General features: G+C 37.7%; 1 protein-coding gene across 5 annotated transcripts in view; it reads left to right on the top strand.

The window, feature by feature from the left end:
* The window catches only part of FGF14 (fibroblast growth factor 14), a 378304-nt gene that overhangs the window by 173618 nt on the left and 183049 nt on the right, over positions 1–21637 (top strand). The window lies entirely within an intron of this gene.

The raw sequence follows: 21637 nt of genomic DNA, 5'->3' as shown, positions 1-21637 counted from the left end.
CCAGTATGAGCCAGGCTTGCATGACCACTGCTCATCTTGCCAATCAGTCAAACTCCTGTGGGCTTGCCTGAATGCTGGTTTAAGTGAAATAGCATTTTAGATGAGCAAACTTATATTGAGGACCAGCCTTTCCAGGGAGTCCCAGTGGTGGGATTTATTTCACTGATCTGAAGTTAAGCTAGAGCACCATCTATATTTTAAAGCGTGGTGAGTCTCCTTCAGTGTGTCTGGTCCAAAGGGAGCCACTAAACTTTGCCTGGTGGTGCTGGGAGCAGGGCAGGTGCTCCTGGAAGAGGGTATATCCAAACTGTTCTACACCTACTTTGGAAGGGATGAACTGTCTCTGAGATGGGTTTATTTTTCTCTCTGGATTTAGAAAAATCCCTGAAATACTGACACTAATGAGGGATGTGGTTCAGGTCCAAACTGAGACATTCAAGAAGATGTCAACAGGAGCAAATGCCTGGGCACCTGTTAGAGCCAGTGGAGAAGCAGTAAATATGCCCAGTGGAGCAGAGGCTGCTGCTCAGATGGCCAGAACTGATACAGAAGAACAATAAAATCCTTTTTCTTTATTTCTAGCTCAGGATTCTACTTCTGCAAGGTTTAGGTCTTCTCATTTCCCTGCTTTTACTGTAACACTTGCCTTTGGCATTTCATTGCATTTCCATTGAATTAAAAATGTGCTAAAACTACAAAAGGGAAAAAAAATAGTAACAGAATAAAGTATGTATTTTCAGATATTGAGGTGAAAGTATGAATTACATTGAAATCAGCAGACATTCCTTTATATATTCATTTTTAAAATTTCTACAGACTTGAAACTTGTCAATTGTTACTCAGAATACCTCCTTCCTTGAATGGCTTGCCTACATGCTCTGCTAGCAGGGAGAGCTTTTTCCTTTTTTTGTCCTTAGCATACGTTCTGGTAACTGAATGAAAGATATAGGCAACTGGCAGTCTTTTCCTCTGATTAAATATTGACTTACTACTTGAATCTAGATCTTGGTCTGAGAATTGAGCCCCACTCTTGCAAAAGATGTATGTGTATTCTCTACATTTATTGGCATGAATAGTTCCACTGAGATCTGGGACTACATTGCAGCGTAAAAATTGAAGAGCTATAAATCTTTGCAAAATGAGGCTGTGGCAAGAAAAAATTAACTAAATGCTTATAGTGGATCAAAAGTAGACATATGTTTGCTTGGTGAATTTGTAAGATCTGTCTAATATATTAATACTCTTGCATTAAGGAATTTAATTTGTTTGAATCAATGAACCATCATGTTCTATCATTTGTCTAATATAAATAATTTGGATTTTTTTTTCTCCTTTCTTTTAATATATATTTGTCAGTAATGAAACCTTTAAGGTGAATAAACAGTGCTAATTTAAAAAAAAAAGTTATAATTTATTATGCATTCAGTTACTTTGCTCAAGTTCTCACACAGATGAAGTGCATTTGTGTACATAATAATTTTCTAAAACATTTGAGAACTGTCCTTGCCTGCCCATGCATCAGTGCTTCTACTTCCAATATGGTTTTATTGCTGTTTGGGTCTTGGTAGGAAACTCTGAAATTACCAACTTTTCTATAAGATCGCTGTCAGCTTAAATTTTACATTTGAAAAGTTGCTGAAATCTGATTGGCTTTTAAAAAATGATTTTTATTCTTTTTAGAAATACTAGCTCTACTGGTTGTCAAAAGTATTATTGGTAAGAGCTGTTGAAATGCCCAGCCCAGCAATATCTGAAGTGACTCATGTGTCCCACAGTTTCACTTGTGATAATGTACTATAACACAAACTGAAAAGCTAAATTTTTCATGGTGGTGTCCTGCCTTTGGAGCTTTTCTTCAGCCTGTATAGACTTAATTACAAGATTCCCCTGCCACCCCTATAAACATTCATGGACAGGTAACAGTCAAGAAAGGGACTCTGTAACTTTGAAATGCTTTGTGTGCACATATCTGTTAACATTTTGTGCCAGCCAGAGCGCTGGTAGATGCAAGAAGCAGAATGGAGGATCTATTCCATAGAAAATCACCTGCAAGAGCTTTACCACCTGTGTGTTCCTGCCAGGGGATGCTGCTGCAGGAATAGCTGCTGGCTGCTTTTGCAGGAGCTGCTGTTCCTTTCAGCTCTTGGCATTTATCATCCTTCTACCTTGTCTCTAAGCAATCAGCATGGATTCTGGCTTCATTGTATCATTAAACATGCAATGTCTATAGCATCACTTTGCTAGCAAATTTTTTGGCCTTCAGTTCATCTTTTATTTCCTTTGACTAGCTTTACAATAGGCTTATATTTTCTTGGGCTGATATAGTGAAAAAATCAAATTTCAAGCTCTTCAGAGGCAGGACACTTGCAGAGACCTGCTTCTTCTCTTGAATTGTTATCACTAATACACAGAAAATATGGTTGTTTGTTGAATCTTTATCATTAAGGTTTTTTTTCCTTGAAAATTTTTCTTCGCAGAAATCAGATGAGAAATAAAAAGTTGCACTAGCAGTATATGTCGCTTTTTAAAACTTGTATCCTTGGTTTAATGCTTTGGGTTCATCTGTTCATCCTAACACACAAAGGCAAATTAAATACATACTAAAGACTCCATTTATTGTAGCAAATTTCAAGATAACTTTTAGATTTAGTTTTAATTTAGAAAGTCTTTCATTGGTCAACAAGTTGCTGCCTTAGATAAGTAAAAGAACAAGCTGTGGAAGCAGCATGTGCTAAGTTATAATGATGTTTTTCATCATGGAGATTTTAGAACTTGTTTGGTAACCTTTTACTGCAGTGCATGGACTCACAGCCTTCCCTCAGGTTCTAACGGGAAGATCCCACAGCCAGGTCTACCTACCTCCCTTCCAGCATCACATTTCAGCTTTTACTTCTGCACTAAAGTTAGTCATCAGTCCCCTGCATAATACAATGGAATTTGACATAAAATGGTCATAAAATTGTCCTACAGTAGCTTTCTTCAGTTTCAGTGTCTCCTTTTTGATGCCTGGAGCCATGGAGGAATATGCAAGCCCGTGAGGATGGCACTCTACTGCAACTGTAATTACCAATAAGGATGCCTGTATTACCCTTTCCAGTTAGTCATTCTTGGAGACATGTCTTTTTCAGTGAAAAGGAGGGGATTTGCATGTAGAGGGAGCTTATAAATATTCTTTAATAGATGTGGTTCTGAAGAATTGGAGTTCTTCAGTAATTTGTCAAAACACACCGAATAAAGTGTGAGATCATATTGGTTTTTTTTCTGTAGCAATGACTTATTTGCTCTGGGAAGAAAGCTGGGCGGCTTTAAACAGAACTGTGTCTCCCTCTCTGCTGCATTATTTGATATATGTTAAATTAGGAAAAACTGGTTTTAACCAGGTGTATCTTGGCTGTCACAACTGTGCTAGCTGTGCTGGTGAAATACAGCTTCCATGAGCTATTTGGTTTACCAGTATCTGTAATTTAAAAGATACTTTCCTCTCTTCCCTGTTATTTCTCCTGTGTGTAATGTTTTCAGCCTTTTTCCTTTCAGTGCCACATAATACATTAGCAACTTTTTTAGAAAGACATGCTATCTTCTGATACTCTCTTGAACAGACTCTCACATCTCTGCCTTTTCTTCCCCAGCTCTGATGGGTAATATTGAATCTCTTTATGAAGAGGAGATGCTGCACCACTAAGCACAGAGGATTCTCCCTTCTCTGGTGTCCTGTGTAATAGTTAATTTCCCTCTTCAGCCAGATCTGAGAGGGAGAAATGCTTGTTCCTTTTCCCCGTCCGTACTGATTGTTTCTCAACACAAGGCTCATCAAAACTCTCTTTGTCCAACCACTTTCCTAAACCCAACATCCTTTATAAAAGAGTGGAGGAAGTCTCACTTCCAGTAGGGCAAGGTGTACCCCCAGTTCCCAGATCCAGTTGGCTGAGGGATGATCTGGTATCCCAGGATTGCAGCTTTATTTCCTTTAATGATCTGTGCCAATACAGCATTATTGGTAAGATACTGGACAGCTACCACTGTTGAAGTAGTATTTGGCTACAGGAATGCATTCCCTCAGTGAGTTGTTTTTGGAAACATAAGGCATATGGGAGCACCACTGTTCTCATGTAAAATCTAATAACTGTCATCGCACAAAATGTGTGCAGCAAACTGTGGCCTTTTTGTAATTCTTCTCCCAAACAATTGGCAAGTAATGCTGAAAGAAAAAAACACAAAACTGTGTAAATATAAAGCATATCTTTATAGAGTAAATTTGAGTATTTTTTTGACCGTGGCAGTAATGATACAATATAAGCAGTAAGAGAAATAATATTATTATTAAATAATGATAACGAAACTGCAGAATTTGAAAAATAGCATTCTTTTTTCACAACAGTAATTTCACTAGATTTGGTACTTAATATTTTCCCCTGAGGCTGTTTTGTGGAATTTGTATTTGCAATTTTTGGGATGGAGAAGTAAAGTAGGACCTGAGTTGAATGGGTCTTTTGAAAGGACTGGCTGCTTTGAATTCAGTCCTCATGCAGTGTGTGGTGATTTTAGATTGTTTTATTACCTCAATACTGTTTGAAACCCATTTTTTTTAAAACGATCATGGAAAAAAAAACCGTTTAGATTTGATGGATTGTGTGGTTCCTGTCTTTCCTCAATGGTTCAGCTAGTATGAAGAATGGACATAACTCTTTTATGCAGTCTTAAAATGGATGATGTAGAATTGGTTTGGATCTCTGTTTTCATTGAATGGCAGTACCCTGTGGGGTTTTTGTTTTTTTAACAGACTTATTGAGTCATGTATTATTTTCTTTCTTTGTGGGAAATGAGCATATTTGTATTTTTGTCACAGATAACTTGCTATCAAAATAATCTCACACTTCTGCAGAATTGGCAGGGGGAGTTTTGGAAGGGTGTGAGTTTGGAATTGAAACTGTTATTTGCTGACATGTTCAGCTTTATACCAGAATTACACTTTTCAGTGCTTTTTTTGTGTGTGCATGTGTACATAGTTTCAAGTAACATGACGTGTTAAATCTGTGGTGTGTGTCTCCTGGCAGCTACTGTAAAAATTTAGCCCAGAGGCACTGCCCTCATCTCAGCCAGTCTGTCAGTGGAGTTCAGCAATCTAACAGGATGAGCACTAGCAACCTGTTTCCAGGGTGTCTTGTAATTTGTTACAGCTCAGTAAATCTCTGCGTGAGCAGTAAAATCTGTGCTGTAAATCCATCCATAGAATCAGCTAGGCCTTGCATTTAGAGCAAAGGACAGTAGTGGGCTTTGCAGTGTGTCTCTGTGTGCAGGGTTGGTTGGGCCTTCCCACTTTCTTTCTCAGTGGTTAAGTTTGGATCTCTGCCCCAAAGCCTCTTGGGTCCTGTCCTTTATCCAGGTCATATATCTCAGTGAGGTCACTAAGCAATAAAGAAGAGGTCCTGTAAGTGAGGGAATTAATTCAGTCTAATTTTTTTGGTATATATTATTAATAAAGTTGTCAAGAATTCTAACTGTGGAAAAACTAAAATGTATTAAAGTGAAACTCTTATGTGAAGATATAAGTGAAATTGTTATTAGTGCTTTCCACATTGATACACCATTGTCTTTAGAATTCTTTAGCCTGCTGCCTTCTGTAATTATTGGTCAAATGCTTAGAGAAATAATTAGAAAAATAATTATTGTAAAGTATAACACTTCTTGAATTTAACTACTTTTAATGAAAAGATGTTTCTTCCTGTGAGACCTGTGCTAGAAGGAGCATCTACAAAAGACTGAACTCTAAGGATTAACATTGCTCATTTGACAGAATTTGCCATTTCAGTAGTGAATAAGGAACACGTCTGAAGGTAACTTAGAAGAATTGGTAAAATCGTGTTATCTTCAGACACAGACTCCTTATGCTTACAATACCCAATGGAAATGTAATCTTCCTCGTAAGATCTCACTGTCAGTGTGCCTAAAAATGTTTCTTTCTGTAGAGAGAGTGTTGTAAGTGTAAAGCTTTCACATTGACAGCGAATGGTGTCTCTCCCCAAAAACTGAGCTTTAGGTTTGAAAGGGATGCCGCTAATGTTTTGAACACCTACATTTGCATCTCCCATGAAAATGGATTTGAAAGACTATGAGAACCTACTCTAGGATTAGAGAAGGCATTTCCCTTTTTCCTGCTCTGTTGGACCCAGGGGTATAAGAAATTAGTTAGCTCCCAGGTAGAGTGAAAAGCAAGTGAAGCTAATGGTGCAAAACAAATTTATGTTTTAGAAATCAGGAAAGGAGCTAAAGAAAATAAGTAATATCAGAGTATCACAAAATACAATGCAAGGTAAAATGACAAGTTTTAAGATTGTTTTAAATTGTGCTCTCGATTTTTTTTTTAAATCTAGGAGGGAGGAATGAATCAATTTGTACCCACAATAACAAGGCCAGAGTATGCACTCATTTCCAAATTATCCAGACAAAACTGAAATTCTTCTGAGTCCCATGTAAAGGAAAATGAGGCCTGTAATGTCCTGTTAGAGATGCACAGTGTTCTTGGGAATATAGACACGTATTTGTAGTTAGGTTGGAGGATCTTTAGGGAAATTAGAGAGGACCCGTATTTAAACTCAAGGTGGATACCCAACCAAGTGCCACAGTATGTATTTTTTGCACTGCCAATTTGAAATTTAAATGAGTAACAATTTCACACATATAAGTTATAGACAGAGCCTTTTTTCAGAAGGCTGTTGCAATACAAACAGCATATGGCTTGTGCCCTTTGTCACCCTTGTTCTGGAAGCGACTGCTTGACACCGACAGTCACAGTGACCGAGGGACATGAGATCTCTTGAAGTCTGTCACCTTGTGATAAACTGAGGTTCCAGTGACTCTGGAGAGCTCTGTAAACTCTCTTATTTGGGCAAGTGTAAGTGAGAATAAGCTTTATTACGAATCAACATTTCAGGAGTCTTTAGTTCTTTCAGGCAATAATTAAGTGATGGTTGTAGGAAGAAATTTCTGTGTTGGCATTATTTACTGAGGCAGAAGACATTCAAGCATCTTTGTTTCTAGGCTTATTCTTATAGCACAGGGGGCTGATGCATAATCTGAGCAAAGTTTTAGATTGCACAGGATTTTATCTATTTTTGAGGCATATCTTCAAGCAATGTCAGATGAATTCATATGAGTTTTACCATGAATAGGGCTTAGAGCCAAAAGTCTTTCTCAGTTATTATTGTATTAAGCTTGGTGTTCTAACCTAGCTCCTTTACAAATGCCCCTGTGTTTACAAATCAGTGATGTGGTTTCCCCAGTTTTTCTCCTGAAGATTGAGCATCTTCAGTGTGACTTTGAATTCTGGCATGCATTCCCAGATTTGCCTTTTATTGTGATTCCAATTGTGTGTATCAAAACCAAAACAATGCCCTCCTCTTAAACTGGATAGGGTTTTGGTGAAAGTTTTTTTTAAATAAATGGGAGATTTAAAATTTTATGTTTATTATATGCTTTCTGAAGTACTTCAAAGGGGCTGTTTCATCCTAGTCAATCTAAATTCAAACCAGTACTTCTGTGGTGAGACATAACACATGGAAGGAGCACAGTTTCTATTTTTTGGTTGATTTTTTTTGTTCTTTTTTTTTTCTTTTCTTTTAGAAGTAGACAAGTTTGTTGGTTTTCTTTTTCCTCTGCCCCTCAGACATTCATGTTTTCTATTTGGTTGATTTTTCCTTACTAAAGAAGGAAAAGAAAAAAACCTGCTGAGCATATGTTGTAAAACCTCTGCCAGATACATTAAATAGTCAAGAGTAAGAATAGAGTAAAAGAAGAAATCATTTTAACTGTTGAAACTGCTGAATCTATCCTTAAAGAGACTTCTCACAGTGTGGCTACAGGCTTCTGCTTGAGCACCTTAACCCTAGGGCTGTCCTTGCTGTAAATCAGCTTGGAAAGGAATTAGGAAAGTCACAAAAGTTTTGCACTTGTTTTATGGTCTGAATCATGCATTGAGCTTGATGGTATGACAACACCCACGCTTTAGGTTTTGATTTTCAGTTTCCTAAATATTTTTCTTGCCATTGCGCTTGATTATTTTATACTTGTAGCACTACTGTCAGCACTGACAAATGATAAAATCCACCCATTTTATATGAGTATTTCCTGGAAGCTGTAGCAATGGTCTCAGGCAACAGGACCTAAAAGTCAGTCTTTGGGGTATGGCCGGCTGTTGTGCAGCTGCATCAGTGTCTCTCTCCTCCGGCTGCATGGTGCTGCCCATTCCCAGCCTGTGACTCTGGTCCATGGAATGCCTTGAGGCCAACACCAGCCCTGAAGGGAAAACACTTGAATTCTGGAGTTCAAGGAAACAACACGCCCTTCCCTGCCTCTTGTTTCTTGGAAATATGAGTTGTGGCATTGCTTGGCACACCAAAGTCAGGACTGCAGGTTCCAAGCTGACTTAAGAGTCAGAAGCTCCAAGGAATATGAGCTCATGTCTCTTGTTAATGGTATTTCCCCCTGCTTAGTTTTTGATGACTTGCACTAGCAGTATGAATCTCTTGATTTATGTCTAATTCTCTTTGGGCATTTTATGCTTGCTCTCAGTCTAACTCTGAATTTTCTATTCTGCTTTTTGAACAAGATTTTAAAAATTACACATTATTTAGACATTGCCATTTAGATATGCCTAATTTAAGACAGCTGTTTCCTTCAGTGGATTATTTTTAAGTCCTTTTATGGATTCAGCGCAGACCTTTTTAAGTTTTGATCTTCTGATGTCTGGTGTTAGAATATTCTCAACCACTCTGTACATTTAGTAGCAATAAATTATCTTGAGAGGTTTATGGGAGAGTGAAAAATTGAGTCTGCATCCAAGGCTAGGACTTTAATCACGGACTTTTTCTTGTGGCATATGGTTTTCTGTGTTGCTCTACTTGTTCAACTGATGAGTATCAGTGCACTACTTTGCAATTAAGCAGGATTCTTCGTGTTGTATTTCTGAACCTAGGATTGGATATCTATTTAGCCAAGCTGGTTGCTTCAGTAGTCCGATTATGAGGATAAACTAAAAATCAATAGTTACATGACAGTATTTATGTACAAGATTTTCCAAATTATTTTCATGACCAACCAGTGCCCTGCTAAAGTGGTTTTCTGGTTTTTTGGGGTGCAGTTTCTTTTTTACAGCTGATTAAAACTAACTGTGGGTCCAACCCCTCACCTGCACCCTCAGGGACTGGCAGCTTCAGTTCCCTTTGCAGTTGTGCAGCATGCAGATGAGTCATATTGATTTCTCTAGTGGGTAATTAACTAATGAAAGCATGGGATACAGGGTTTAATTAGATCACCAACTTTATCCTATTTGCCCTCCTTCCCATTTGCTCAGGGGTTTATCAGGTCTGGTATCTCAGCTGCACACCTGCATATCAGAACAACTTGTAGAATTAACATGGTTTTTTGGTTTTGGTTTTTTTTTTAATTTCAGGATCCTACCTTATGTCAGTCACAAAATGTACAATATTTTTGAGACCATAAGCCAAAATTACAGTGTGTTTCTACTACATATGCATAGTTTTATCTCAGCTTTCTAAGAAGCTTTGATCTCATGTTCTGTGAATATTAATAAAGGTCCTATCACAATTTCATCTTTAACACTTTGAATCTGGTAAAACACCCTATATTTGTAGAGAGTAGTGGGAATTTGTGATTAAAAGGCTTTTTCCTTCAGACTTTCCCTCTCCTGCGCAGTATCCTTAAAATAATGGGAAGCCTGTATACTAAATGGCTTACAGTTTCCACCTGAGAAAATGCAACTGAATTCAATATAGGTTATCTAAGGCCATCTGAACAAACAAAAAAAAAGGTCTCAATGAGCAATTAGGCAGATTTTGCTGTATCACAAGGTAAAAGGTACTGAAACTGTTCTCTCTTAAGTGTGAAGTTCAGATGCTTTTCTAAGAATGTCGAGAAGAAACATGCCTATTAGCATCTTTCATGAAACAGGTCTTTGTTTTTTGGGGTTTTTTTTGTTTTTTTTTTTTTTTTTAATTATTGTTAACCTTCTCTTCAACTTTTGTTCAATCCCAAAAGGGAATGGGTCCTGATTATGCTTTCACTTGTGCTAGTGCAAATATTTAAATCAAAGTCTCTTATCTACAAGAAAAAACTAACTTCTTATATGTAGTGAGCATCTGCATGTGATGCTGAAGGTATGTAGTAAAATACTATTGCATCTATAATAAAATTATAAAATTTAGTTAGTTACATGGTAGATGTACTGCCACTCTGAAAACAAAAACTGAAAATGTTTTGCCGCTGTAATTGCTTTTTATTCTTTGTTACAAAGAAGGAACTATTGGTTAACTTTATCATTATCTCCTGCTTAATAATGGATTTGCTTTTAGCTTGTTTTTCTGAAACTTCATATTCCAGGGATAATGACTAGAAAGTAGCACGTCATGAGATCAGGGTAATTAGTAGTATGGTTAAAAGTTCAATGTCTTCTGCAACCTCTGGACGTTTTCTTTCCTGAGTCAGACTCAGCTGGCAGTGAATAATGTTTTTCTAAATGATTTATTACATTACTGAAGGGATGAAATGTGCTTTGACTGCGTGACTGTTGGGAAGTGGTATGATCATGGCTGAGTACAAACTAAAGAAAAAACCAGGGGGAAGTGGAGAGGTAAGGGAAGAACTGTCTCTCAAGTTCCAGTACTGCATGGTTCTTTGAAGAAAAACATTTTAGGCTGATACTTAACATCCCCCATTAACCGGTATGCTTTTGTAATTTTAAATTGCATGAGACATTGAACATATGTGTGACATTTGGGAGAAATAGTTTTATATCTTGGTCCAGGCTATACCAGAAGGGATGGAAAATAACTGCAAACCTTTCCCACACCCCAAACATTTTGTCATCATTTCCTGGATGTTTATTATCAGCCCTACTTCTTAAAGAAAGCCCAGTGAATGGTCCTTTGTTCCTGCATCTTCTAGTGAGAGCCTTGGACTGGCACAAGGAGCCTTGAGCAGTAAACAGAGCTGGAGAATTTCTTCAGGTTACAAACAATCTGATGGGACTGACAGGTCCAGGTTAAATTATGTGAGGTGTTCTCTGATACAAATAATTAAATTGCATTAAACTATTAACATTCAAGAAAAAATAATAAGCAAAAACTCCCTTGATATACAGGTCCTATGATAAGTTCTGGTTTGTAAAAGTCTCTTTACAAAGATCTTGACAGGAATCTTTCTTTACTGAATTGCTGCATCATCAATGTGAAAATGAAGCCTTTTCCCAGCTGCTTTAAAATGTCAGGAAATTGTTGGCAGGTACAGCAAAGAGCTAAAGCACTCTACTTTTCTTTCTCTCAGCAGGTTGCCAGCATTGAGGACTGTTGGGGAGGAAGTTTCTCTAGGTAGTAATAAATATAATAATAAAGTTCCTGATGGCTGCTCTCTCTGACACAGAAATGTTCCTTTTTGCTCTGTTTTGGTGACAGAAATAAAAAGGAAGAAAGTGAAGGCTTCTAGTAATCCATTTACTGAAAAAGTCAAACTGATAAATACCCACATCATAGATAACTTTCCCCTCATACTTTTGCGCAAAAGTGAATCCTATGATGCCTCTTGCTTCTCCCCCTTAACTGTAGGAGAGCAAATCTGTGTGTGCTGGCAGCTTTTCTCAATAGTGTAAGTTCTACATCAATTCCTTGTATGAATATAGGTGACTATCTTTTTATTTCTTGAGGATTGTGGTTGCATATTTAACTTTTGGCTGTATAATAGGGAAGCAGGATTTTCCATTGTCCTCCTGGTTTTCTCCTTGTTTGACAGGCTTTGGAAAAATAGTCAAACCTATTTTTAATTTTTTTTGTTTGTTTCTTTTTGGTTCTGAGAGTGTGCTAGTCTTCACCTTGGTTATGGATTCATTTGGATGTATGTAATTATGTTTAACCTTCTTCCAGGTGTCAGCAGTAAAGGTGACCATATTCAGGCTTGCTAGAGCTCTTCTAAACTTAAATCCAAGTGGCAAAGAGCTTTTCCCAAAGCTGCCTGTGCTCATTTTTGGTACTGGGAGTTAAAACAGAACCTCTTTGAGTGTCGCACTTTCATTTGAACCTAAATAATGTATTCTTTAATGTGCAGAAATAGGAAAAGATAAACTCTTTACTGGATGGTAAAATAGGAGAAAATGGGATGTGAGGAAACGTCAACAAAATATATAGTAAAAAAAGACAAATGTCACTTAAGTTCAGGAATCTAGCTTGTTTCATAGATACAACAACTAAATTTTTGATCTCATTGAATCAAAAAATAAATAAAACTCTTTGACAGGTTCTTGGCAGTTAAAGGCAGCATCCCACACTTTCCTTCCCACTCTTTGTGCTCTTGCACCTCCAATCAGCACTGAAGGTGCAACAGGCATTTGTGAATTTTTGCAACATTTGTGAATTTTTGCAACATTTATGAATTTTTGCAGCATTCCTAATCTGGGTCCATTAGGCTTATTCCAAAAAAGGTACTAAAATAAATAGATAGAAACAATAAAGATATTTATTTCTCCTCTGGACAAAGCGTCTAGTCAGTGTCCTTTGATGGGAGGGCAGCAGATCCTCTATGAGCTTGAACTGGAGGCTGGTTTGACAGCCTGGCTTGTCCTGCAGAGTCTCTCCCACCAGCTGATTGTGTTGTGCAGTGAATGCTCTTTTATGGTGATATTACATGAATTTACAGCTTGTAGTTGGTCAGCAATGGAATAGACTCATCATCCTCTTTTTCCTTTGATTACTTTAGAAAGGGGAATGAATTGTCTCAGACCAAGGTGACCCACTTGTCTATTCCTGTCCTGTTGCAGCAGTCTGCAGTATTGCACATGCAGTCAGAGCTAGAATTCCCAGTAGTACTACAAAATGTCCTGTGAAGCTCTGGGTTACCCTCAGTCACATCCAAACTAGTGCCAGTGAGAATGTTACTTCCTCCTAGAGAGGGAGCCTCACGCAGTCCCCCTATAATTTGTAGTACCAGAGCTCACACAGATCAGAAGTGATCCCTATTTTGATCTGCAGACAGGATTGCATATCCAGGCTTCTCTCTGAGGCTGTTTAGGATTTATGAAGTTTCCTGAGAAATGCCCTTGAGACTAAGGGACAAAGTTTTCCTTTAACATTTCCCTTCCTGCTTTAAGAACAGTGGCAAGTGTGCTGTGAAAGCAAATAATTTCTCCTGAGCACAGTGTAAAGGAAAATGATGCAGAAAAATAGTCTGTAAAATACAGTGTGTTTTCAGTCTATAAATAAGGCTTTTCATGGGGGAAATAGAAAAACATGTCTCATGATTCTGTGAGACAAACAAGAAAATAAGCTCATGGCCTTGTTTGCAAAATTAAAAAAAAGGTTGGTAGAAACTGAACTGGGGGTCAAATCTTTGTATGGATTTGGGGGATTGCTTCCTGACCTGCTGCTGCTACAGTAATTTCACATCATTTATTTCAACATAAATAGCTTCTCCTCCTGGATGAAGTCTCATTTCTTGCGCAGTTCCTTTTTCTTAACAGTTTAATCAAACTAATTGTGACAAGCAGTGTATTTGGATAAATATTTAAATGTGAAGCATGAGGATTGAATTATTTATTCTGCAAATGTAAGCTCAGTGTAACTATCTTTGGAAACCATCTCATTCTCATACGGTTGTGCAGTTTGGTCATGCAAGTTCTCCTCTTAATTCCATGTTTAATGTTGCAAATGGCTGAAATAAATTATACTATTTGCATAAAAGCTAAACAAGTTGCCAGAAGAAACAAAATACAGCAGGTACCTTGGTTTAGTAAATGCAAAAACTAGTTGTCTTTTTAAATTCAATCATCAAGGTACCCTAGATTCCTGAAAATGGGTTAACAAAGATACAGATGATGTCATTCATTGTTCATTCTTGTCTCATGCATGAAGAGGCATATGTTCTGACCAGATTTTTCTCTTGTCTGATTTTGTGACTTGCAATACTTCTGCACCACCCCTTTATGGGGGGGGGGGAGCAGAGCTGTATGCAATAGTGCATCCCACTGTGTAGAGGAATTATTGCTCTTTGGGGAAAAAAGCAGTGCTCAACATGAAAAAGATATCACAGCACAAACCACAGCCCAGTCAGTGGGTGACTGGTAGAGTCTCTTGCTTGACTGCATGAATTAAAGCCTGCAGAAATATTAACAGTGCAGAAATATTAACAGTGCAGAAATATTTCTTCCTTGCACTTTCCACCCCAAGACTGGGATCAGCTGGCCAAGCTGCTGCCATCCCAGCAGCAGAGGTTGCACTCCAGCTGCTGCTGCTCCCCTGGGCTGCAGCCATGAGCCGAGAGCTGTTCCAGCAACTGTGCTTGAGAAGAGAGGCAAAGAGGAGGAGGAGACCAGAGAGCAGGTTTGGAGGGGGAGTAGAGTTGGTGGCATAGATACAAATCAGTATTTGGCATGCTTATTTTCATGTTCATTAGGCACTGCAGCAGTAGAGTCAGTATCTCTAGGCTGTACCTTGTGCCTCCTTATCTTACACTTCTCATTTACTGGGGTCAGGGCAAAAACCTCAAGGGTATTAGTGAGTGAGCTGGAGCTAGTAAACAAGAGTATCCTCCAAGATCAGAAACAGCAGTAGAGAAAGGGTTTCCCAGGCCTGTCCCTCCAAGTCCCCCTGTACTCTTCTTTTAAAAGGTATGGAAGCATTTTCTTAGGGGAGAATGTTCACCTCCTGGTGATGGCCCCTGGTGCTGATATCATCTGCAGTATGTTTGGGGAATGCTTTTACTTTCTCACTTCTTAGCTGTAGAACAGAGCAGCAGCAAAAATAATTCTCTTCTGCTTTTGAAAGCACCTTATTGTGAAGAGTTTCTTGTTTAAATAATTCAGGATGTCAGCACTGATTCAGACAGGTTTACTGGTTGATGTTAACATTGGGAGTTTTCAGTGGGAGGTGAAGTGTAATCCCAAGGAATTATGCTACAGAAGCAGAGGGTAGACACCAATCCCTTTTGAGCTGCTTTTCCTGAACTTCTGTTTTTATTTTCTCTGAGTAAGATTTGCACTGATTCTCAGCCATCTTGATCAAAGACTGAGGGAAGCCGATGTGCTTGAGCACAGCTTGTTGTGGGATTGCAGTTTTATTCTCAAGCAGCCAGGTTTTGCCACAATCTTACAGTTTGAACCCCAGAAACCTGCCCTAGTGCTTGTACTCAAATCAAGTACTGAAGGCAGGAATTATTTCTAATTAGCTCTTGCTCCAATATCTCACTTGCCTCTGTCAAAAATCATCACATTTTATCAAAATTCAAGCATGTTGCCAAATTTTTGACAAGGCTTCCAGGACCCAATTTATTTTTAAAATGAGGCAAATCTCTCTTGGAATAAGAGAGTCCAGGCTATTTCTTCAATATGTGAGGAACCTAGGCACATGTGTTTGTGTTAGGTGTCCACTGGTGCAGTGCCTTTCTTGCTGATGTGCTTTTGGTGGAGAGGAGGCTTTTTCATGAGATGTCAAAACTCTAAAAAATTGGAAGAAAAAAACTTGCAAAACATTTTTGTGACTTTTTTTAAAATTTTTCATCCAGCTCTGCCTGTGTCCTTCAGAGGATTTTATTATCTGAAAAGAAATTGTGTGACTATTTCTAGAGTTGCTTCTGGGCTTGATGACATAATTTACTCAGTTTAGCAGAACTGCAAATGTCTAAATTAACAAACCACTGTGCTCTGGTGATAGAGGTAAATCAACAAATGGTGTTTTCAGTGAAGCATTGCTAGTTTTTTTTCTCCAAGGTTTCTTTCACTGGCAGGGTGTCAGCAGAGGAACGAGAGATATTCAATGCACAGATCAGAGCACAGCTAAAATTTTACTATATTAGAGTTTTGGAGGGCCTCTTTTTCTCTCTGCCATGGGTGCTGATCATTTCCATTAGAACTGAATTTCCTAAAAAGATGCCAGTTTTAATTGTGCTTTTCTCACATGTAAAAAAATCCATCTCGGTCTCGGCAATCACCCTCTCTCCAAGGAAATACCTGTTTCAGTCCCGTGTGGTCAGAGGATGCTTTACAACACCCATAGCGGCATTTTGGGGATGTTGAGAGAGCATGAGCATGTCTTGAGCACCCCATACAGAAGGCTGCAGCAAGAAGGGTGTTGGCACCACCTGGCCAAAGCTTTCTGAAGCCCTGTGGTTTTTCTTTTCTCATTAGGGCCAAAGACAGGCACCTCCTCACCTGGACAGAGCAAAACACCTCTGGGTTGCCCCCCTTATTTGTTCCTGCTGCTTTGGAGGTATAAAACAGCCAAACAGCCTTCTTGTGTTTTTTTCCTTAAACAAATAAATTTTTCTGCCATTCAGTTCTTTTCTAGCTGAAAATATTTTCATTAAGAATGTACTGAAATTAGATATATGTCTTGTATGATGGGACAAGGAAACCACTGCAAAACTCTTCAACCCAAAGCTACATTGTAAAAGGAAAGTATTTTGCTGGACCCTGTGCCATTTCAAATGACAGCAGATTTTTGGCCATAATGCTGAAGTTATAGAATTTACTTGAAGATCACAGTTACTTAAAAAGAAAACCCAACAAACCAACTGATATTTCTGCTTAATTTATACCAAAATTTTAGATAGATACCCTACAAAGGAATTGTTCCAATGTAAACCAGGAGTAATTTTCTTTTAAAGAACTATAAAATGAAATAATAGACGTGAAGGTACTAAGGTAATTTTGATGGTTCCCAGAAGAAAGCATTGCCTGACCAATTAGCCTGTTTATGCAATATCTTTCTCCTCTGGGCTGCAGCTTGTCTCAAACCACTCAGAGATTATGGGTGCCCAGAACAGCAGTCTGTGGGTTTTCTCACTTGTTTTATCTCACTTCTTTTATCTCACTTCCTGAAACTGGGGAACTGCTAACTTCAGCTGGGTCTGAGGATGCATGAATGATGATTGGCACACATTTTTCAATGGGAAGGAGGAGGTTAGGAAAATATGACACAAGCTTTGGAGGGCGCAGTTCTTGTGGGCTGTGTGCTGCAATCCTCCTGTCTGTTTTTAGCTCAGTTCAGTGACAGTCCCTTGAGGGAATGAATATTCTTATTTTTATAAAAATGAGAATATTTTTGTATCCCATCATTTTAAAAATTTTGTTTAGTCTTTCATTATTATATTTTCCTTTTGTGTTGTATATTTAATCTCTTGACTAAAAAATATAAAATTCTTCACCGCTAGAAGCCCAACTGATAAATGAGTTTAGTGAGGGAATTTCAATATAGATTTTCTTTTAAAACAAATTGGCTTTTCAGGCTTTCTCTAGAGTAAGGACATAATTCCATAATACAACAACATGCTCTATAACGTCAGAAAGAAATCTGTAAGCCACCATATTATGAAAAATTAAACCGAATGAGAAGATGACAAGGCAAATGTGGTTGCTTTTGTAATAGCTGCAGCTTATATACCATTATATGCCATGACACTATGACTGGTTATGTTAAAGGAAATTATACCAATGGAGAAATGTTGCAGGAAGCCCTGAAAACAGTTAGGGCTTTTGGGGGTGAATGAAGAAAACTGGAAAATAAACTAAGCCTGTGTTTAGGGATTGCTGGTAAGCAGCAGTTGTCTTACTCAAATGTTAATATTTTCTTCATCATAGCAAGAATACATCATCTTTTCTTGAAGCACTGTTGGGACACTTCACTGTCTTATATGGCAGCTTGCAAAATTGCAAGATTGAGTTCTTTATGCCATGTTGATATATTATGTGACTGTTTCTCAAATGGCAAAATTGACAGTCAGACATTAGTGTCTGGTCCAGGCTATTTATTTATCTTGCAAGTGTTAAACCAGCATATACCTGTCAAATCTTCCAGAATATTTCATATTTTTGAAAAAATCATAACTGCTCTGAAATTCTGAAAGGCTGTTTTATTTTTCTAAAAGTAGATGGAAAATGACAAAGTTCTGAAATTTAAAGTACTTATTTATATGCAGTGTTGTTAGTATACATTTCAATAATTTGATATAATATATTCTGTGTACAAGTGATAGCTGACGTGACTGACATTACCCAGACTCTTATGGAATATTAAATAATGAGAATAAATTAATTAAGGAAGAGAAGAGTGAGTGACTGGAGCAGTTAGACACTAGTAAAGATCATGTGCATAGCAAGTAGTTCAGTTAGCATATGAGTCTTGATATATCAGAATTTCTGCACCGATATCATTTTGAGTTATGAAGTTATCAAGCATGATAGAGAAAAGACAGAAATAATGAATTGTTTTGCTTTAAGGAAAGCCGTGAGAACATGAGAACACAAGCGCCACATTACTTATTTCAGAGTCAGAGGGGAAGTTAAACATCAGCTAAAAAACAAAGAGTATTTTACTACCTGCATATTTGGTAATTTCTACTAAAGATGTTCTGAAAGACTAACCACAAAGTTCTGAGTCAGTGACAAGGTTAAAAAATTCTGGTACTAATGATGCTTATATGACAGCTGAAAAATGCAACGGGTCAGTACATTTTGTTTCCTTTTAAAATAAGAATATTCTGATGGAGAGCACTGCAACCAGGTTAGTTTGTTATCAGAGCTTGAAGACACCACAGGAGATGCAGTGACTAAGATATCAGAGGATGAAGTTTACTTGAGTCAGTGAGCATAATTTTATGAAGAATGGGACCTGTCACAAAAACATCAGTGATTCCATGTCATGCAGATATGACAAGCCTGCCTGCTGACAGAATTTCAGAGTTTTTGTAACGCTCTTGATTCAGTATCACCTGTATTTGGATTTTAACAGTCCCATGATGCAATGGTTTAGCCTTCTTATTAAGACTTGTAATTTTATGAGCCTTCTTAAAAATATAGTGGGTATTGTCTACCTTGCTTAAACTCATTATTGTAACCTCAGCTAGTTTTCCTTTAATCACAGAGTTTAATATTGAGGCCTTTGAGGCAGAGAAACAGAAGCTTCAAAAACTTGGAGTCTTTCTGCATTTAATCAACAATTTTTGAAAGCCTGAAGCTTATGGATTATATTTTATACCAATTTGTAATTGAATATTAAAGGGAAAAAATTTAAGGTTTTGCAACATTTCAATATTATGTTAGATAATATTGATATTATGTTAGATAATATTGATATTATATAACTGGTAATAGCTATTAGAGATTTTGTGGAAATCAGTTCTTAGTTTCAGTTTTGCACTCTGGTCAAAACTTCCTATTAGATATTAAGTCAACCAGATATCTTAAGTGAAGACTTATTTAAGACTGTCTTCTGTTTGTCAAAATACCTGTTATATTGACTTACCTTCCATTGCAAACTGCAAGAGTTGACATTTGGATGTACTTTGTCAAGTGAACACTCTTAACATCCTTGGTGTGTTGACACAAGTGGTTTGACTGTGAATGGAGGAAAAGCAGTACAGGGAACATCCTTCCCTTCCTTACAGGAAAAAACAAAACCACAGAGGTCAGTAAGTGACACTGAGTGCTTTCATCTTGGTGTTTTCTCACACATCAAACCACTGCCTGGGAGCCTGGATGGTCAAAACCTTTGCAAGTTTCTGGTATAAGGTCAAAAGTGAGAGAATAAAAGGGAAACATACTTTATATGACTTATTAACAGATTGAGACACATTTATTTGTAGGATACTGCTCTGTACATTTATCTGAAAACATCCCATAGATCAGTGTAGAAAAAACAATTTTTTCTCAGCATTTTCTATGCAAGAGCAGCCTATTGTATTCCTTTTTTCCTTGCATCAATCATCTTAGAATATTTTTATTTTTCATCCATACTAGAATATTTTTATTTTACATACATATATATGCTTAGGAACTGCATAACAATCAATCAGTATAGATTCTTGTTTATAGTACACCAGCTGGCAGGATTTATAAAGGTCTGCCTGATCTGTGTTGATTTGTAAAACAGTGACTTTACTCTGTCATGCTGCTTAGTCTTCAAGGTGTTACTACGCTATGCAAAAGGTAAAAACAGATTTCAGGATAGTGACATGCTTCAGTAATGTGTCTGTTATTTAAGAGTTTGGTATTCTAAATTGCCTTTTTGTTGACAAGTTTTAAGATTTTAAGATTTAATACAAGAAGCCCCCTGTGGACCACCACAGATTCTTAAAAGAGCATGATGCTGAAGAATGACAGTAGGAAGACAGCAACTCTTATTAAAACTGATCAAGAACATTGCACCAACATTTGTGATCTGTGATATAAGAACCTGTTGGGCTTATCCTTTGCTCACCGAAAACAGAAAGTTTCAACAGTGCTATCTACTGTGTTCAGTGATTTCTTGAATCTGAAATGTCATCTCTGACAGTCAAACTTCAGAGAGGAAAGATTTGTTAAAATCTATTGAGTGAATCACTAAGTAAAATTTCTGATTAAACCCACAGCAATGGGAACATTGTTATTTGCCTCCTTCTTCATGCCTTTGTTGTTCATTTCTAGTATTTGGTAAACATCTGAAATAATTTTGATAAAATCACAGGTAGGTTGGAAAATGTCACCTTAGTCACCCTGAAATGTGGATCTTACAATCTGGGGCTCCTTGAGGGAGCTTATGCTCTGAAAGAGGCTCTCCTAATCAGGTCCAGCCTGCCCCAGCTACTCCCAGAGTGCCAGAGTGGCTTTTGTCAGCTGCCTGCCTACCTCTGTCATGCTTTCTTGAAATGCTTGAGTCAGTCGGAGGGTGAGAGAAAGAAGTGACTCACGAATCTCACCTCCAGCACAGTCCTTCTGAGAGGTAGGGCACCCCGGTGTCATCCGCAGCCCCTGAGGCTGACAGGCATCTTCTGGCCTCTGTTCCCCCAACACTCATGTTCTTTAACTTGCAGAGATTTCTCAGGAGATGATGCTGGTTAGTAGACTCAGATGTTGTATGAAGATGCATATATTTATCTGTTTTAAATACGTGGTGTAATAACAATTGAATTGCAGCATGCAGTTCCATTTTAAACTACTCAATGTTAAATTCAGAATTTCTTTGGAATATGTAGATTCTTCAGTTGATTTTTAAAAACTTCTAGTTTATAAGGATCTTTTTCTCTTCTTAGGATGCAATTAATGTACAAAACTAAAGAGCAATATATGTATAAATAAAATAACCCAACCCTGTTAAAATGTGAGTCTTTAAAATATTTCTAGAAAGAGTTAGCAGTGAATGTTCTCCTTGAATTCAGTACTAATCATTAAGTTGGGGAAAAATTAGATATCTATTACTTGCAACCACGTGCAGCCTGTTTGTAACACCAGTTTGGCAGGAGAGGCTAGCAAAGTACAGTTCCCTCGGAGTATAATATACCTGGGAAGTTTTTTACTTTAGAAATAATATGGGAAGGATGCTCTGTTTCAACCTCCTTGCTTGTATTCAGGACCTCACCTGCTGACTGAACCAAAAAACTGATCTATATTTTTACTCTGTAAAGGGACTGAAATGAATTCTAGTTCACCTTACACAGCACCAGAATAGCTCTTCAAATAATGCCCATTATTTCTGAGTAAAAACAATATTGTGGTGCACAGGGTTTGTGCTCCATACAGTCCAAATTTCATTACTACTACAAGCTTCTCCGCTTCTCTTCTTGAGTAACTGATTAACTGTATCTTTACCATAAAAATTTATAGTATCTT

Source organism: Zonotrichia albicollis, chromosome 2 (assembly GCF_047830755.1).
Source record: "Zonotrichia albicollis isolate bZonAlb1 chromosome 2, bZonAlb1.hap1, whole genome shotgun sequence".
Lineage (NCBI taxonomy): Eukaryota > Metazoa > Chordata > Aves > Passeriformes > Passerellidae > Zonotrichia > Zonotrichia albicollis.
The sequence above is the reverse complement of the archived record's forward strand: the minus strand, read 5'-3'. Positions and strand labels throughout refer to the sequence as shown.